Source organism: Sphaerodactylus townsendi, linkage group LG02, assembly GCF_021028975.2.
Source record: "Sphaerodactylus townsendi isolate TG3544 linkage group LG02, MPM_Stown_v2.3, whole genome shotgun sequence".
NCBI classification, from domain to species: Eukaryota; Metazoa; Chordata; class Lepidosauria; order Squamata; family Sphaerodactylidae; genus Sphaerodactylus; species Sphaerodactylus townsendi.
The window spans coordinates 72356539-72372297 of record NC_059426.1 but is presented as its reverse complement, the minus strand read 5'-3'; positions in this window follow the sequence as shown (position 1 = coordinate 72372297).

Sequence of the window (15759 nt, the reverse complement as noted above, 5' to 3'; positions counted from 1 at the left end):
CATTGGCCAGATTTCTGTAAACCGAGGTATCTGCAGCATGATGTCATCCAATAGACTCAGAATTTACGTATATTGACTATCCTTATGATAGTTTAGTGCCAAACTGCTTTTTCTCTGCAATTCTCTGTAAATAAGATCATTTTTGAAAAAACCTCATGTTGCAAATGGAGGAGATGACACTGAGGCAGAGGGCAACGAGGCAGAGGGCAACGAGGCAGTTCTGTTTGGCAAGCAGGATATTAGGACCATCAACTTTTTGGCTCAGAGCTTGCACTCTTGGAGACTGCACTAATGTAATGCTTACTATGAATATTGTTGGTAAAATATTAAGAAAAAATTGGTACAATATTTAGAGTAATGTTTTAAAATGAAAATCATGTAACAAATATCAACACATGGCAGCCTTCTTTACGAATCAATGATACATACACTTCTTGCCATGATGAGGGCAATATTTTCTCTTTACTTATTTCATTCATAACTTTCTGCAGTGGTATTATTACATTTTCTTCTAACCGCTTATAATATATTGCTGCAAATCTATCTGAAATTGATGGTTCATCTTCTATTCTTTTTTAATGGCTTGCAATATTTCTTGAATCATAATAGCTTGATTCAATATGTCCCTATGTTCAGACATAAACTTCTCAGTATACATTATTATTGTTATTATTTGTAGACTCCTGTCCCTGTCAAAACAGGCTCAAGAGTCATTTATATCAGTCACTTCATATAATAAAATCATACAATATTTATCAACTACAGTGTATTGGGAGAGATGTTCTGCAGATATGAAGATCCCAATCCCTTTAGGGCTTTAAAGATTAGTACCAAAACCTTGAACCTGATTTAATACCAAGGTAGCCAAGGCAGCTGATCAAGCACTGACTGGATATATGCTTTCCACAGAGTCCTTAAATTTTAAAAGGACCTTTAGAGCTGCATTTTAGACCAGGTGATGTTTCCGTAGCACTCTCAAGGCTATCTGTGATGATCATCCTGCCCACGGTTGCAGAATATGATGCCCACTTTTTTTCTTTATAAATATATAATAAATGTCAACTATATTTGTTCCCTTAATGTTTCCCCATATGGTAGCTGCCACCAGGAATATAAATTGCACTCCCACCCCTTATCTCTTTTTGGTAGTGTATATACACTAATAAGGCAAAGTGGACAGCCTATGTGGTCCTAAGGAAAATAGAGTGGGATTACAATGTTTTTTCAAACAAAGAAAGGTTTTATTTAGAACTGATAGGTAACTTCAAGGTTTCAAGCAAATTATTTACAAAATAAAATAAAACCAAACTGAGGCAACAAATACTTTCAGAATTTCACTCAACATAAATTTACTCTTGACACTTTCTGACAGCTTCTCTCTCTCCCTCATAGTTCTCTCAGACTCTCTGTCTTTATTTTGTCTATCAGTTTATTGAGGTCTTTTCACTCAGAAGCCCTAACACATTCTGCCAAGCTCACACAGAGCTTTAAATCTCACTGACTAGAGTTTTGACATTCCCAGTCCTTTCACTCTGAAATCCTGTCACCTCCTCCCAGTTCAGCATACCAGTAGCCCTCCTACATGCACACTCTAAAATCTGCCAATCATATCACTCTCTCATCCCCCTTTCACCTCCCCTTTCTCTCTCCAATTCAGCTCTCAGTTTAAAGTCACACACACACCCATATTCAAATCATTACAGTTGCTCTGCATACAGCAAGCTATACTAGTCTAGTCTGGAGGTGATGGTTGCATGAATCACCGTGGCTAGGTTGGGACAGGTAGAGTACCAGATGAAGTGTAGCTGGAAAAGTGCCAGTTTAGTTACATTTGTACAAGTTCTTTAGCAAATGGAACTCTCCAATACATTTCCTTTGTAGAATTTGTCTTAAGAAATCAGTCCCTGCTTTTCCTCAGCAAACTAGTAGGTAAATTGTGGAAAATATGCACTTCTTTCCTTTCTACTTTAAGTGGAATTTCTCATTGTTTTTTCAATCTTGTGTTTTCTTGTGTGCCATATACCTGTGACAATTTGTTCTTAAATGCAAAACCTGAATTTATTCTGAATATGTAGTCAATATCTAGAAAATCTCCTTGGGTTTTCAAGTAGTGTTGCAGTAACTTGCGAAAATTGTCTTCTAAATTTAGGGACTGTGAGGTTACAACCTGAGGTGAGCAGGTATGGGCAAGGGATTGACCACAATGGGATCTAATGTGGTTGAGCTGACCTACCACTGTTAGGATTAATTTGATTTAGCAGAACACAAATAAGAGACCATGAGACACTTGCTGTGATTATATAAAAAGAGTTTACTTACTAACAAGAGGAAAAAAGGGTTACATGGAAGAAAAACAAATAACAACTTTCTATTCTAGCACTAACTTGGTTCCTTTACTCAGGCCCCCGTGAACCCACATGATGCCTATGAGCAAGGCAGGGATTCACCTCTTAAGGTGAATCTCAACAAAGAAGATACCTCATGTGTGAGTGAGGCTGCGTGTGTGTGCGTGTGTGTGAGACAAAGAAACATAGATAACTTTATAACCTCTGACCTGTGTAACTAGTCTCACATTAGCAATGCCGGCTTAGCTAGCCAATAGCTTGATCAATGAACTGGTCCTAAAACTCTGATCTCAGTAACTAATTAGCATGCACACAGTTAACCCCTTCTTGTCAGGATTGTGACAGACACTTGCAAATCCTAATAAACCCCTTCTCAAGTGTTTAGTCACAATACACTTCCAAAACATAAATGTAATCATAAGAAAATTGCAAGCATAAACTTTCACGTAGATTCTCAAACTTCAGTCTTCCCAGCAGCTTCGTAAAGATGTCAGCCACCAACTCTTCTGATGGACAATAATTGACACTGATCAATCCCTCCTTTACCATTTGTCTCATTGCTGCAATCTTGATTGCAATGTGTTTACTTCTGTTCTGTTCTGCTTACTTCGGCTCTCCAACATCAAGTTTAAGGCATTCAGGACTCATTGGCAGAGGTGTAGGAGGGGTAAATGGCGCCCAGAGGCAAATTGTCTACAGGACGCCCCCCGGCTCTGCTGCCCTGCCCCACCCCAGGCTCCGCCCCTGATACCCCCAGGCTCCACCCCCACTGCCCTCGGCCCTGCCCATGTCACCATGGACATGGGCAAGGTCTAGGGTGCCCACCTCCCTCCCAGACCCCGCCCCTGCTGACTGGGCTCCCAGCCGGCACCCTGCAGTCTCTTCTGACCTCCCCTCCAGGCAGGCCAGAAGAGACTGCAGTCCCAACCTCGGAGACCTTCTTTTATAAGCACGGGGTGGGGGTGGGGAGCAGGAAGGAATGGGACTACCTGCTCCCCAAATCCCGGCTTCAGTGCTTATAAAAGTGGGTCTCAGAGGCCGGGATTGCAGTCTGTTCTGGCCTGCTCAGAGGGGAGGTCAGAAGAGACTGCAGGGTGCTAGCTGGGAGCCTAGCTGGCAGGGGGGAAGGAAGGGAGGGGGGAAGAAAGGGAGGGGGAGTCCAGGGTGGGATTGAGGGTGCTTGGAGGCAACAGGAAGTCCTGCTGCCCCGTCATTTTTGCGTGCCTCGGACAGGGTCGAGGCATGTGAAACAGCAGGACTTCCTAGTCACGTGGGTCACTAGGATTTTGCGCCCCCCCATGTGATCAGAAGAGTGGTGCCTGGGGACAAGTGGTACCCCTTGTCCCTAGGCAGATATGCCACTGCTCATTGGGGTCCTTACTCCCTGTGTATCTGTCATATCCACAGATTCTATAAAGTCCATAATCTTGGCTTTCTGGTTGAGAAGAAATCCTCCATCTTGGGTTCTTTCCACTTGTATTCCCAAATACTGCTTTGCTTCTCCCAGTTGTTTAACTGGCAGTTCTAAACCCAATGGTCCCCACTCCTGTGTGGGTGTTACCTTTGACCCACAGCCTCCCTTGTGTTGCAGCACTGCTGTTCTCTTTTCCCACATCCTGTACCCTATGCACCAAATTTTCAATTATATTATGAAGCCTGTGTAATATTGTGGATAAAGGACTGGATAGAATTGGTAAATAAAAAGGTGTTAATATTAGAAGGCTACAATCTATTCAAAGGATGGCATGACTTCTTATTCCCTTGGAGCCCTTTGGGGATAAGGTGGTTTATAAAATCCAATAAACAAACAAACAAACAATAAATAAATAAATAAATAAATAAATAGAGAATAAAAATTATAAGAACTTCAATTCACATCTAATACGGAAAGCTTTAGCTAGGGTTTGGTTGAAATACAAAGGCCCTTTCCGCACAGCGGAAAGGGCGCCCCTGCACCGGCAGGAATTCTGCCGGTGGAGGGGTGGGGGGCGTTCGCACGGGAGCGTGCGAGCAGCCCCCGCAGAGGCCTGCACGGGAGAGACGGCTCCGCACGGAGCTGCCACTTCCCTGTCCCTCTCCCACTCACCTCGTCGCCTTCATCGCCCTGCTGGCCTCCTAAGACCCGCCCACGCTGCCCTCCGACCTCCAGGGGTCGGAGGACAGCGAGGGAGGTTCTTAGGAGGCCAGCAGGGCAACTAAGGCGACGAGGTGAGTGGGAGAGGGATGGGGAAAACAGCGTGTTCCCGGCGGTGCCATTCGCACTGCGCCACTGGGAATGCGCTGTTTTGAGTCGGCCTGACGCCGTCCTGGGGTTGGAGGAGGGGATCCAGGTCGGCGCTGCTGCATTTTAGCAGCGCCGCCTGTGCGAACGGCTCCCTGGGGACGGCGTTTTTGCCGTCCCCAGGGCGCCGTAAATGGCCCATGCGGAAAGGGCCAGAGGTTGGTTTTATACCAAAACCCCATTGTAGATATATAGAGTAGAATCCTTGAAAATGAAAGAATTTGGCTAAAGTAAACACTAGGAAAATTATAAAAATCTATTGAAAATAGAAGGGAAAGAAGTTAAATTAAAAGATAGAACAGAAATTTCAATACAAGGAAAACCCTGTCAATGGTTTCAATACACACAATTTCAAGAAACATATAAGAAAGATAAAGTGAGGAGAGGTTTCCAAGTGAAGCAAAATGAGTTTGAAAAAGCAGTTTTAGAAAACAATAAGAAAATAATTATAAGACAGAACCAGAAAAAGTCAATGAAAAGATGATAGCATGGGCACAAGACACAGGGAGAAATATAACTTTAGAGGAATGGGATAGAGTTTGGCAAAGTAACATGAAATTTACACTAGTAATGGATTTAAGAGAAAATTTCCAAAAGATGTATTTTAGATGGTACTATACCCCAGTTAGGTAGAATAAAATGAAAAGGATGAAAAGCGATAGGTGTTGGAAATGCCAAAAGGAAAGAGGAACATTCCTACACATGTGGTGGGAATGTGAAAAGATAAGGGAGTATTGGGAGGAAATAATCAATATTATAGACGAAACGTTAAAGTGCAAGATGCGAAGGAAACCTGAAATATTCCTCTTGGGTCTACATAATGATAAGAATATTGATAAAAATAACACTCTATTTCTATACATGATCAGTACAGCAAGAATTGAAATAGCCAAATGTTGGAGAAAGTCAGGGAGACCAAAGATAGAAGATTAGAGAAAGAGAATATACTTGGTGATGGAAGCGGATAAATTGACATGTAAACTAAAAGAAATGTCGGGGAAATTAAAAATACGTGGAAATTACATAACAAATATTTAGATAAATGTTTGACATAAAGAATAGAGAGTCATGTGTGAATAATGTAACAGTAAAACATTTGAGAGAGACACTTAGAAACCGAAGCGGTTCTTCAGTAATTTGTTGTTTATTGTATATATTCTTTTCTTTTTCCCAACGGCAGTTAGAGAGAAATGAAGATAAAGAAGAGTTTCAACTAAAGGATTAGAGAAGAGCCCAATCAGAAAGATAATGAAGGATGTTCAAATGTACTACTATAAATGTTTCGTTTTTCTCTCTTGGTTTGAGTTATACCTGATTATGATAAGTTAGATAAGAAAAAAATCAAATGTACTACTATAAATGTTTCGTTTTTATCTCTTAATTTACCTGATTATGATAAGAAAAATTCAGACTAGAGTAATAAGAATAAGATAAGAAGGGCAGGGGGAGTAGAAGTGGGGACTATAAAATAGAACTTCAGTTAATTATTTCGCTTGTGTTTTTCAGCAGAAATAACTATTACAAAGCAATAGAGTGAGAATACAATAAATTGTTTTATGAAGTTGATGTACAAGATTGAGGGGAAAACCCCTTTATAAAACAAACCCTGGAAAAAGAATGTGTTGATTAGAGTCAGTTACGAAGATGGAAGTGTCCACCGTGAAGAAATAGTAGAAGATTTTAACAGAGACACAATCATGTGTCTAACACGACGGAGGCGCAGGGAATAGTTATACTCTTTTTGTAATTCAAGAAACATATGTGGTAATTATATTAGTTTTAAAAGTCTATTCAAAATATATGTATGCACAGCAGGATGGCAACACTATGTTTCGTTTTTGTTTTTATGAAAGTTATATGTAATTGTAATTGCACAGGGGTAATTGTATATTTGTCTCGAATTGGGTATGGTATGTGTATGCAGTGTTATGATTTTAAGATTTAATAAAATATTGTTAAAACAATACTAATAAACGATCATGAAGTGTTGAATTTGAATGAATTCACATGCAGAAAGTAATGTGTATTGGAGTCTGTATAACACTAAAACAAAGACTACACAGTGTAGTTCTTTTACAGTTGGTAGTGTGTGAGACAATGTATAAATAAAGCGGCACCGAAGTGGATCAAAAGGGATGTCAAAGCTCTTCATGCTTCTTCTGCCGGAGCCATTAGAGAACAGAGACTATTTGAGAATAGAGTGTACAACATTACTGGGAGCAATCCAGGGGAAAAGTTGCTTTGTTAGCAATTGGTCTGCAGTTCAGTTATTGGCCCTGGGACCACATTTATAGAAGCAGAATATATGTGGAGTCCAGATCATAGACATGGGTTGTGCATTAAAGTGCATCTACTGCATGGATTGGTTTGTTTTGCTAGACACCTCACATACATTTCATCCTTGCCACAGTACCATTTATGTAATTTTACTATGTTGGATTTTTTTGGCCTCCTGGTTAACACCTAACAGTTATCAATTAGCATTGTTAATATTCTAAAGTAATAAGTAAATTTATATGGCAGTCCTTGCTGAGTATAAAAATGATAGAGATAGACAGGTCACATGCACGGATACTAGGGTGGAATGGGCCTGCTCTGCCTTGCCCTATTTCATCTCTTACTTTCTCCCAGAGGTTCCCAACTCCCTCCTGGAGGCCTTTCTTCCCTCACTCTCTCTTTCTGCTGCCATCACCTGACCATTGTAGGGACTATAACACTGGGAGGGTTCAGCACACCCCCCCCGCCTCCCCCGCTTCCTTTCCAACTCTGGAGGCCTTGCTCCCTGTTTATCCTGCTGCTTCCTCACTCCTGGGCACCACAGGGACAATTCACTGCCTGGTGCGCACTGGAGGAATACGTGACTAACTCAACTATTAGCCTTCCCTCCTCTGGCACCCCTTTTAAAATAGTGCATCCAAGACAGTGGAAGTCTATGTGGTAAAAGAGAACTACTACCAGCATACAAAGTTTAAAAGGATTTATTAAAAAAATAAAAGTTTTATTAAAATAAAAGGATTTATGAAAATAAAAAGGATTTTTAAAAATAAAAGTTTACACTCATACTTTTAGCACAGCACCAGATTGAACAAGGGATCCAAGAGAAATGCAATTCCTCTGTCCTGCTTTCTATACATGTCCTACCAGCTGTTAGAATTTAAGACAGGCTCTTGAGCTTAGGATATTACAAATCTCTACAGAGTTTCCATTACCAGGTAGTTTTGACAGCTCCCAGGGACATGGTCAAAGTGACTGCCTTCTCCAGATCCCAGATGAGTGGCTCTGTCTTCCCTGGGAGTCCCAGCTAGAAGAAACCTTTCTTCTTGCTAGAACAGACCTTTCTTGCTCTTTGGAGTTTTATTCATTCCCTTTCTCTACAGACTAACTGGTCAGCCTGGGTCAAAGAAGCTTTTCCTGAAGCCCCAAGAAGTTTTCTTCTGAAGTTTTTCCTAGTACATTATTAGAACCACCAGATCCCTGCTTGAATAAGGGAGGGGCAGAGGTTGACCCATCCCACTGTGTGTTTTAGCATTTCTTTAAAAGTGGCTATGGTGAGACTGGAAAGTAATTGAACTGACTTCAACTCTTCCTCCTGCCCAGAAAAAAAAGGTTATATGTTCCGTTCAAAGCTCCAGTGGAAAAAGCTGTTTCTTCACAGATGCCACCATTTACCTGATCAATCTGTAAGAAACGCCTCACAGCTATGAATCAAAGATGTTTGAGTTACAATCTCATCCCCAGCATCCTGAAAGCTGCAAAATGGGAAAGTATGTCTCTCAGTTTTGCTCATCCACACAGTGATGCCAGCATCTCATGTGTATGACATTCACCCTCTCATTCTTTTGGTAGTAACTTGAAGTGAATAATAAGGCTTGGGCTATGTTGAAAAGGAGGAATTTAGCTTAGTTAGCATATAGGCAATCCTTCTTCCCCAATTCTGGCTAACTCTAGATTGTCAGTTTGGTACACTCACCTTTAGATCATAAAACAGAAACAATAAGCTCCTAAAAGAAGGGATTTCTCCTGAGACACAACAGCAAAAGACCATAGTATAATGCTGGAAGAACCTTTAAAAGCATGCTCCACTGCAGTTGGCCACGAGGGGGCATAGATATGTTGCTCTAACTACCTGTATGTAGATAATTCAATGAACCATTATGCCTTATGAAGAAGTGTGTATATATGCCCCCAAGTTTTGCAAAAATTCAGAGAACTAAAACAAATAGGGGTTTTAAATTACTCCCAAAATAAAAAGGTGTTCTCTATGCAGAGGAATCACTTACCTCAGGCTGCTGTGGTGGTGTACAGCCTGGGAGCCACACTGGGCTCACCAGCGGCTTTCAGGCTCTTCAGCAGGGCCCCACGGCACATGCCTGAAACAGTTGGGGTGAGACATTGACAGAGAGCGGGAAAGAGAAATAAATTGGGAGGGGGGAAGAGGGAGAAAACCCCAGCATGCCTGTCCAGAGCAGTCTGCACTGATCACCTAGAGGTGGGGGGGAGGAGGAGGCCTCAGTGTGCCTGCCTGGAGTATTCCAAGTGAGCTGCTGTGGGGGGAAAGCCTCAGAGCCTACCTGGACTCCTCTAGGTGAGCTGCAAAGCAGTCACGGTGGGAAGTTGCATATTAATATTAAGATGTAAAATTTTGGGAAATTTTGAAGCCACAGAAAAAGGGAGGGTATGTGAAATATACATATTATTACTTTCCCATCAATGGTAAATTTCTATTACTCATTTAACAACATGAAAACATTATTTATAACTTAGCATGTAAAATTGTACTATTAGGGATATTTATGGAATTTGAAGGTATAACTATCCTAGTTTTTTTATTTTAAACATTGTAAGTATAATGTATTGTAAAAGGCTTTCACAGGCAAAATCAACTGGCTGTTATGGGTTTTGTGTGTGTGTGTGTGGTTGTGTGTGGCTGGCATCTTCAGAGGCATGTCATATGGTGAGATGTGTTTCTCCATGGCAACACATCTCATCGTGCATAGAATCATAGAATCATAGAGTTGGAAGAGACCCCAAGCCAGGCAAGTCCAAATGCAGGAACACATAATCAAAGCATTCCTGACAGACGCCACCCAGCCTCTCTTTAAAACCTCCAAAGGAGACTCCACCACACCCAAGGTAATGCATTCCACTGTTGGAACAGCTCTGGCTGTCAGGAACTTTTTCCTGATGTTTAGATGGGATCTATTTTCCTTCACCTTAAAACCATTACTCCTAGTCACTGAGCAGCAGAAAACAAGCTTGCTCCCTCACCAACATGACATCCCTTCAAATATCTAAACATGGCTATCATGTTACCTCTTAATCTTCTCTCTTCACCAAACTAAACATACTGAACTACTTAAGTCTCTCCTCATAGGACATGGATTCCAGAGCTTTTTACCATTTTGGTTGCCCCTCCTCTGTGGTCTACTAAGACTCCCAGATCCCTTTCACATGTAGTGTTGTCAAGCCAGGTGTGCCCCATCCTATATCTGTGCATTTTTTCTACCTAAGTGTAGTATCTTACAGTTATTTATGTTGAAATTCATTTTGTTTGTTTTGGCCCAGTTCCCTAATCTGTCCAGGTTCCCAAATCTGTCCAGGTCGTCTTGAATTCTGACTATGTCCTCTGGAGGTATTAGCTACCTCTCCTAGCATGCCTTCTGTTCCATCATCCAAGTCATTGATAAAAAATATTGAATAGCCCTGGGCCCAGCACAGGACCCTGGGGCACCCCCCGCTACTCTCCAGGATGAAGATGAACCATTGACAAGCACCCTTTGAGTTCAGTCAGTCAACCAATTATTTCACTAGCTTACTTGAAGAGATATTATGGGGCACCTTGTCAAAAGCTTTACTTAAAATCAAGGTATGCTATGTCCACAGCATTCCCTTCATCTGCCAAGCTTGTCACTCTATCAAAAAAGATTAGTCTGGCATGACTTTTTTTCAGAAACCCATGCTGGCTTTTGTGATCACAGTATTCCTCTCTAAGTGCCAGAATCTTTCCTGAGTATTGATGTCAGGGCTGACTGGATAGTAATTATTAGGGTCCTCCTTTTCCTCTTTTTGAAGATGGGGATAATATTAGCCCTCCTTTGAGTCCACTGGGAATTCTCCTGTTCTCCAGGATTTCTCAAAGATTAGAGCAAAGTGGTTCTTGAGATTACTTCTGCCAGTTCTTTAATACCCTGGGATGTAACTCATCAGGGGGGGGGCCTGGAGATTTGACCTAGTTTAAAAGTAGCCAGGTGTTCCTGCACTACCTCTTTTATTCTGGGCTGAATTTCTCCTACTGTATCTTCTGTTTCATTTTCCCCTGGATGAGCACTGTTTCCTTTTGGGAAAAGACTGGGAGCAAAGAAGGTGTTGAGTAGTTCTTTATATCAGGATCCTTTATATCCTTTATATCAAGATCCCTTTATATTAAGGGGATCCACCATTTCCCCCCCTCTTGGGGAGGGCTTTAAGTATGGGTCTCATTGGATGCCTTTTAATTGTGTTAACTGCTGGTTTTAAAGGGATTTAGTTATTATATTTTAAAATTGATGGAACTTGTGCAAATTGTAGTTTACTTTATGTAGTTAATTTGCTCCCTTTGTTTTGGTTTTATTGTGGTAGAGTTTATGTTGTACACCACCCAGAGCCCCTCGATAGGACGGTATAGATAGATGATAGATAGATAGATAGATAGATACAGAGAGAGAGAGAGAGAGAGAGAGAGAGAGAGAGAGATGATAGTTCTGCCTTTTTCTTCAGCCCCTGTTAGCATTTTGCCATCTTCTCCATGCAGTGACTCTATCCTATCACTTTTCTTCCTTTGGCTATGGACATGCTCCAAAAGCTTTTTTTTAACCTCTCTGGCAAGTCTCAGCTCATTGTGAGCTTTAGCTTTTCTTGACTTTCTTCATACATATCCTCGTTATTTGTTTGAATCTCAGCTGTGTTGATTTCCCTTTCCATTTCTTTTTACATGTCCTTTTTTAAATCTTAGCTCGGTTGAATGTTCTTTAGACATCCATCTTGGGTTTCCTTAGACACCTCTCATTTTTTTCCTCATTGGAACTGTTTGAAATTGTGCCCTGCCTCACTTTTAAGAAATTCCCAGTCATCATGCACTTCCTTCTCTTTTAGTATTTTTTGACCACGGGATCATACCCAGTAGATTCCTAAGCTTACTGAAATTCTGCTTAAAGTCTAGAATGTGTGTATGACTTAGCACTCCCTTTCCACTTTATAACAAACTCCAGGAGAACATGATCACTCCCACCTAAGCAGTGGTGGGATTCAAATAATTAACAACCAGTTGTAATGGTGGGATTCAAATAATTTAACAACTGGTTCTTTACAAGCACCATTTTAACAACCAGTTCTGCCGAAGTGGTGCGAACCTGCTGAATCCCACCACTTCACCAAAAGATTCTACCACTTACACTCCACTTATCAGGTCATTATTATTGATTAGGAGCAGATCTAAAATAGTCATTCCCCTTGTTGCTTCTTCTACCTTCTGGACCATGAAATTGTCTGCAAGGCAAGTGAGAAATCTGTTGGGCCTGATAGTCATGGAAGAGTTTGACTCCCAGCAAACATCTGGATAACTGAAATCTCCCATTATTACTATTTCTTTCCTTTCTGAAAGTTTGGTCATCTGTTCCAAGAATGCATCATCCATCTCTTCTGACTGGCATGAGATCAGTGCTATTTCTCTCCCCCTTAATTTTTACCCAAATACTCTTGACCTGGCTTGCAGGATTTGTCATAGACCTGCTCACAGCTGTAATAATCTTTTACCTATAACACTCCTCCTCCCCTTTTCCTATTTGATCGGATTCTCTGAAATAGGTTATGCTCTTCAATGCTTATGTTCCAATCATGACACTCATCCCACCAAGTTTCAGTGATACCTATAATATCATATTTGTTTTCTGTGTTAAGAGTTCAAGTTCATCTTGTTTATTTCCCATGCTTTGTGCATTGATGTAGAGACATCGAAGGACATGGTGCATTTCCTCTGGCTGCTTCTTTAAGTTTTTTTCCCTCCCGCTGATGGCTTCTTGACCTATTTGCTCAGTTCTCTCTATAACCTTTGGACTATCATCACTATCACTTGATGAACTCCTGTCTACTTGAATAATGTCTCCCTCCCCCTCAGTTTAAAGCCCTTCTGATCAGGTTTGTGAGCCTCCTTGCAAAGATGTTTCTATTTACAGGTGTGAGGTGCAACCCATCCCTTGCCAGTAGTCCCTCTTCATGCAACCACAGACCATGGTCCAGGAACCCAAATCATTCTGCCGGCACCACTTGTGAAGCCAATTATTCACTTTCACTATTCTTCTTTCTCTCCCTGGGCCATGTCCTTCAACTGGGAGCACTGGCATAATGCCCATTGGGCAAGGTGGGCAGCTGCCTAGGGCATCACCTTGTGGGGGGCATCAAAATGCTGGGTTTGTTTTTGGGTATTTTTAGTGGTTTTCTATTTTTGGTCTGCAGGGGCACAGTTTTTAGGCTAGCGGCACCAAAATTTCAGCGTATCATCAGGAGACTGTCCTTATGCTACCCCCCAAGTTTGGTGAGGTTTGGTTCAGGGAGTCCAAAGGAAATGCACCATGCCCTTCGATGTCTCTACTTTGGACTCCCTGAACCAAAGGGGGTGCCCCTATCCCCATTGTTTCAATTGGGAGCTAATAGGAGATGGGGGCTACAGTTTTGAGGGACCATAACTTTGGCCCCCCTGAACCAAGCTGCACAAAAACTGGGGGGAATCATTAGGGCAGTCTCCTGATGAGACCCTGAAAGTTTTGAGACTGTGCCTTCAGAAATGTGCCCCCCAGCCTGCAACCCCCATTGACAGCAATGCAGAAAACTCAACGCAGAACAAAGATTCTTGGGCAAATTTCGGGATGTTCTTGCAGGGAGAGCATTCTTGGACATATCAGCACCAAAAGTTCAGGGTATCATCTGGAGACTGTCATTATGGCACCAAGATTTGGTGTAGTTTGGTTCAGGGGGTGCAAAGTTATGGACCCTCAAAAGGGTAGCCCCCATCTCCTTAGCAAAGAATGTGGGATGGGGTAGCATGTTTTCTTGGCTGCGGTGATTAGAGAACTCTCTACCTTTTAATTTTCTATAAGCTCCTGAATAGGACAAAGGGCAAAGTGAATCCACTGACAGTCCAATAGAGGCCATTTTTTCTTCAATTATGGAAAACCAGGGGTTGGAATGGGTGTCAGAGAGCAGACGGTGGACCAGGGAATTACAGTCTGAGAGAAAATGAATTCGCAGCCAGAATCTAAAAGCCCTTCAGCCAAGCGGCTGATTCCAAGGAGTTTTGACCTAACTCCAGACAAAGGGCTGCATAGGGCACGCAATTTGGGGATTAGCTCCCATTGGAAACAATGGGGGATGGGGTACCCCCTTTGGGAGTCCATAACTTTGGACTCCTTGAGCCAAACCTCACCAAAAGTGGGGGGTAGCATAAGGACAGTCTCCTGATGATACGCTGAAATTTTAGTGCTGATATGTCTAAAAATTCACCCCCTGCACGCACCAATGTCCTGGTGCAAAAAAAATTGGTCATGGTGGAGTGGCCGCCCATGGGGGGGGGCATCCAACTCAGGTTTCGCCCAGGGCTACAGTTTGCCTCGTTACGCCCCTGACTGGGAGCAGAGATGAAAAGATAACTTGTACACCCAGATCCTTCAGCTTCCTTCCCAGAGCCTCAAAATCTTGCTGTGTCATTTGTTCCCACGTGGATCAAAAGGAAAGGATAATGGTCCATAGGTTTAACAAGTCTTGTCAGCCTCTCAGTTACATCATGGATTTTTGCCCCAGGGAGACAGCAAGAAAAATTGGGAAATTGTACCAATTGGGGAAATGTAAGAGAAGTTAATAGGGTGATATAATTAGTGATATAGTTCTAGCATCAATTGTTGATGAAAAGGAGAAACATTGGCTCTTGTAAGGTGACAAAGCAGAGATACAACTTTAATCACACAAAAAAGCAATGCACTTTTCATCTTTTGGCACTGCCGCCCCCTCTCGACCTTAGGAACGGGCGATGCTACCATGGGACTTTTAAGCTGTCTCTGTTTTAGAGATTGTTAGGCTGCTACTGAATTTTAAGGGTTTTAATTGATTTTTAATTATTGATTGTGGACGTTGTTGCTGTAAACCGCCTAGAACCCTTCGGGGATGAGGCGGTCTATGAAATCCAATAAACAAACAAACAAACAAACTTTATATCTCCCTTTCTTCATATAGAAATAGAAGTTCATGTATTAGCTGGAAACCTGATATTAGCAATGGTTATAATTGAGTTTTCTCTTTTTAAACTTCATTTTTAGATGCCTGGATCCTGACACTCTTTCAGGACTGATGGGGAAAGGGGGAGGGCAGTGATGAAAAATGACCAGAGCACCAAAGGCACAATTTGTATGAAGCTGTAATGGTGTGAGCCTGATGAGAGAAGAGGAACAGGGTGCATGGGGGAAACCCCCTCCATCTTACCTTCTGAGGCCCATCTCAAAGACACAGAGCTAGATTGGGATGAAGCAATGAATCTGCAGGGTATCACAGAAGCAGGTACTGTAACCATTTTTCCTCCTATAGGTTAAGTATTTGTATGTATGCCAGATTGTCTTGTCACCTTGTGTGGAAGTAGCATTGCTCCCTCTGCCCCCACTTTGTGTACTTGGTGTGGTTTGGTTGACCAAGAGGGCTGATGTGATTGCACCATTGGATTGTATCTGAGTTCTAGTGTTGTAGTTTGGTGTTTTGTCTAGTGGGCAGAGGCATAGCTGGGCCAAACCGCGCCCTGCGCAGTTCTCCCTGTGGCGTCCAGCCCCCCCCCCCCGCGGTGCCTCCTTCCCTGCTTCCTCGTTTTCTTTCCATTTTGTTTTAGTTCCTTTTCCAGAATCTTTTTAGGCTGCAAAGGTTTGTTCTCAGTAAAATCGCCTGATGGGAACTATATCTCCCAGGAGACCTTGTGAGCCCCAAGGTCTCCTGGGAACTGTAGTTCCTCAGGCCGCTACTGCAAACAGGCCTTTGCAGCCTGAAAGTTCTAGAAAAGGAAAGAACAAAGGTAAGTGTGGGAGAGGGATAGGTAGGCTGACCATCCCGCCTTTGGCGGACAGT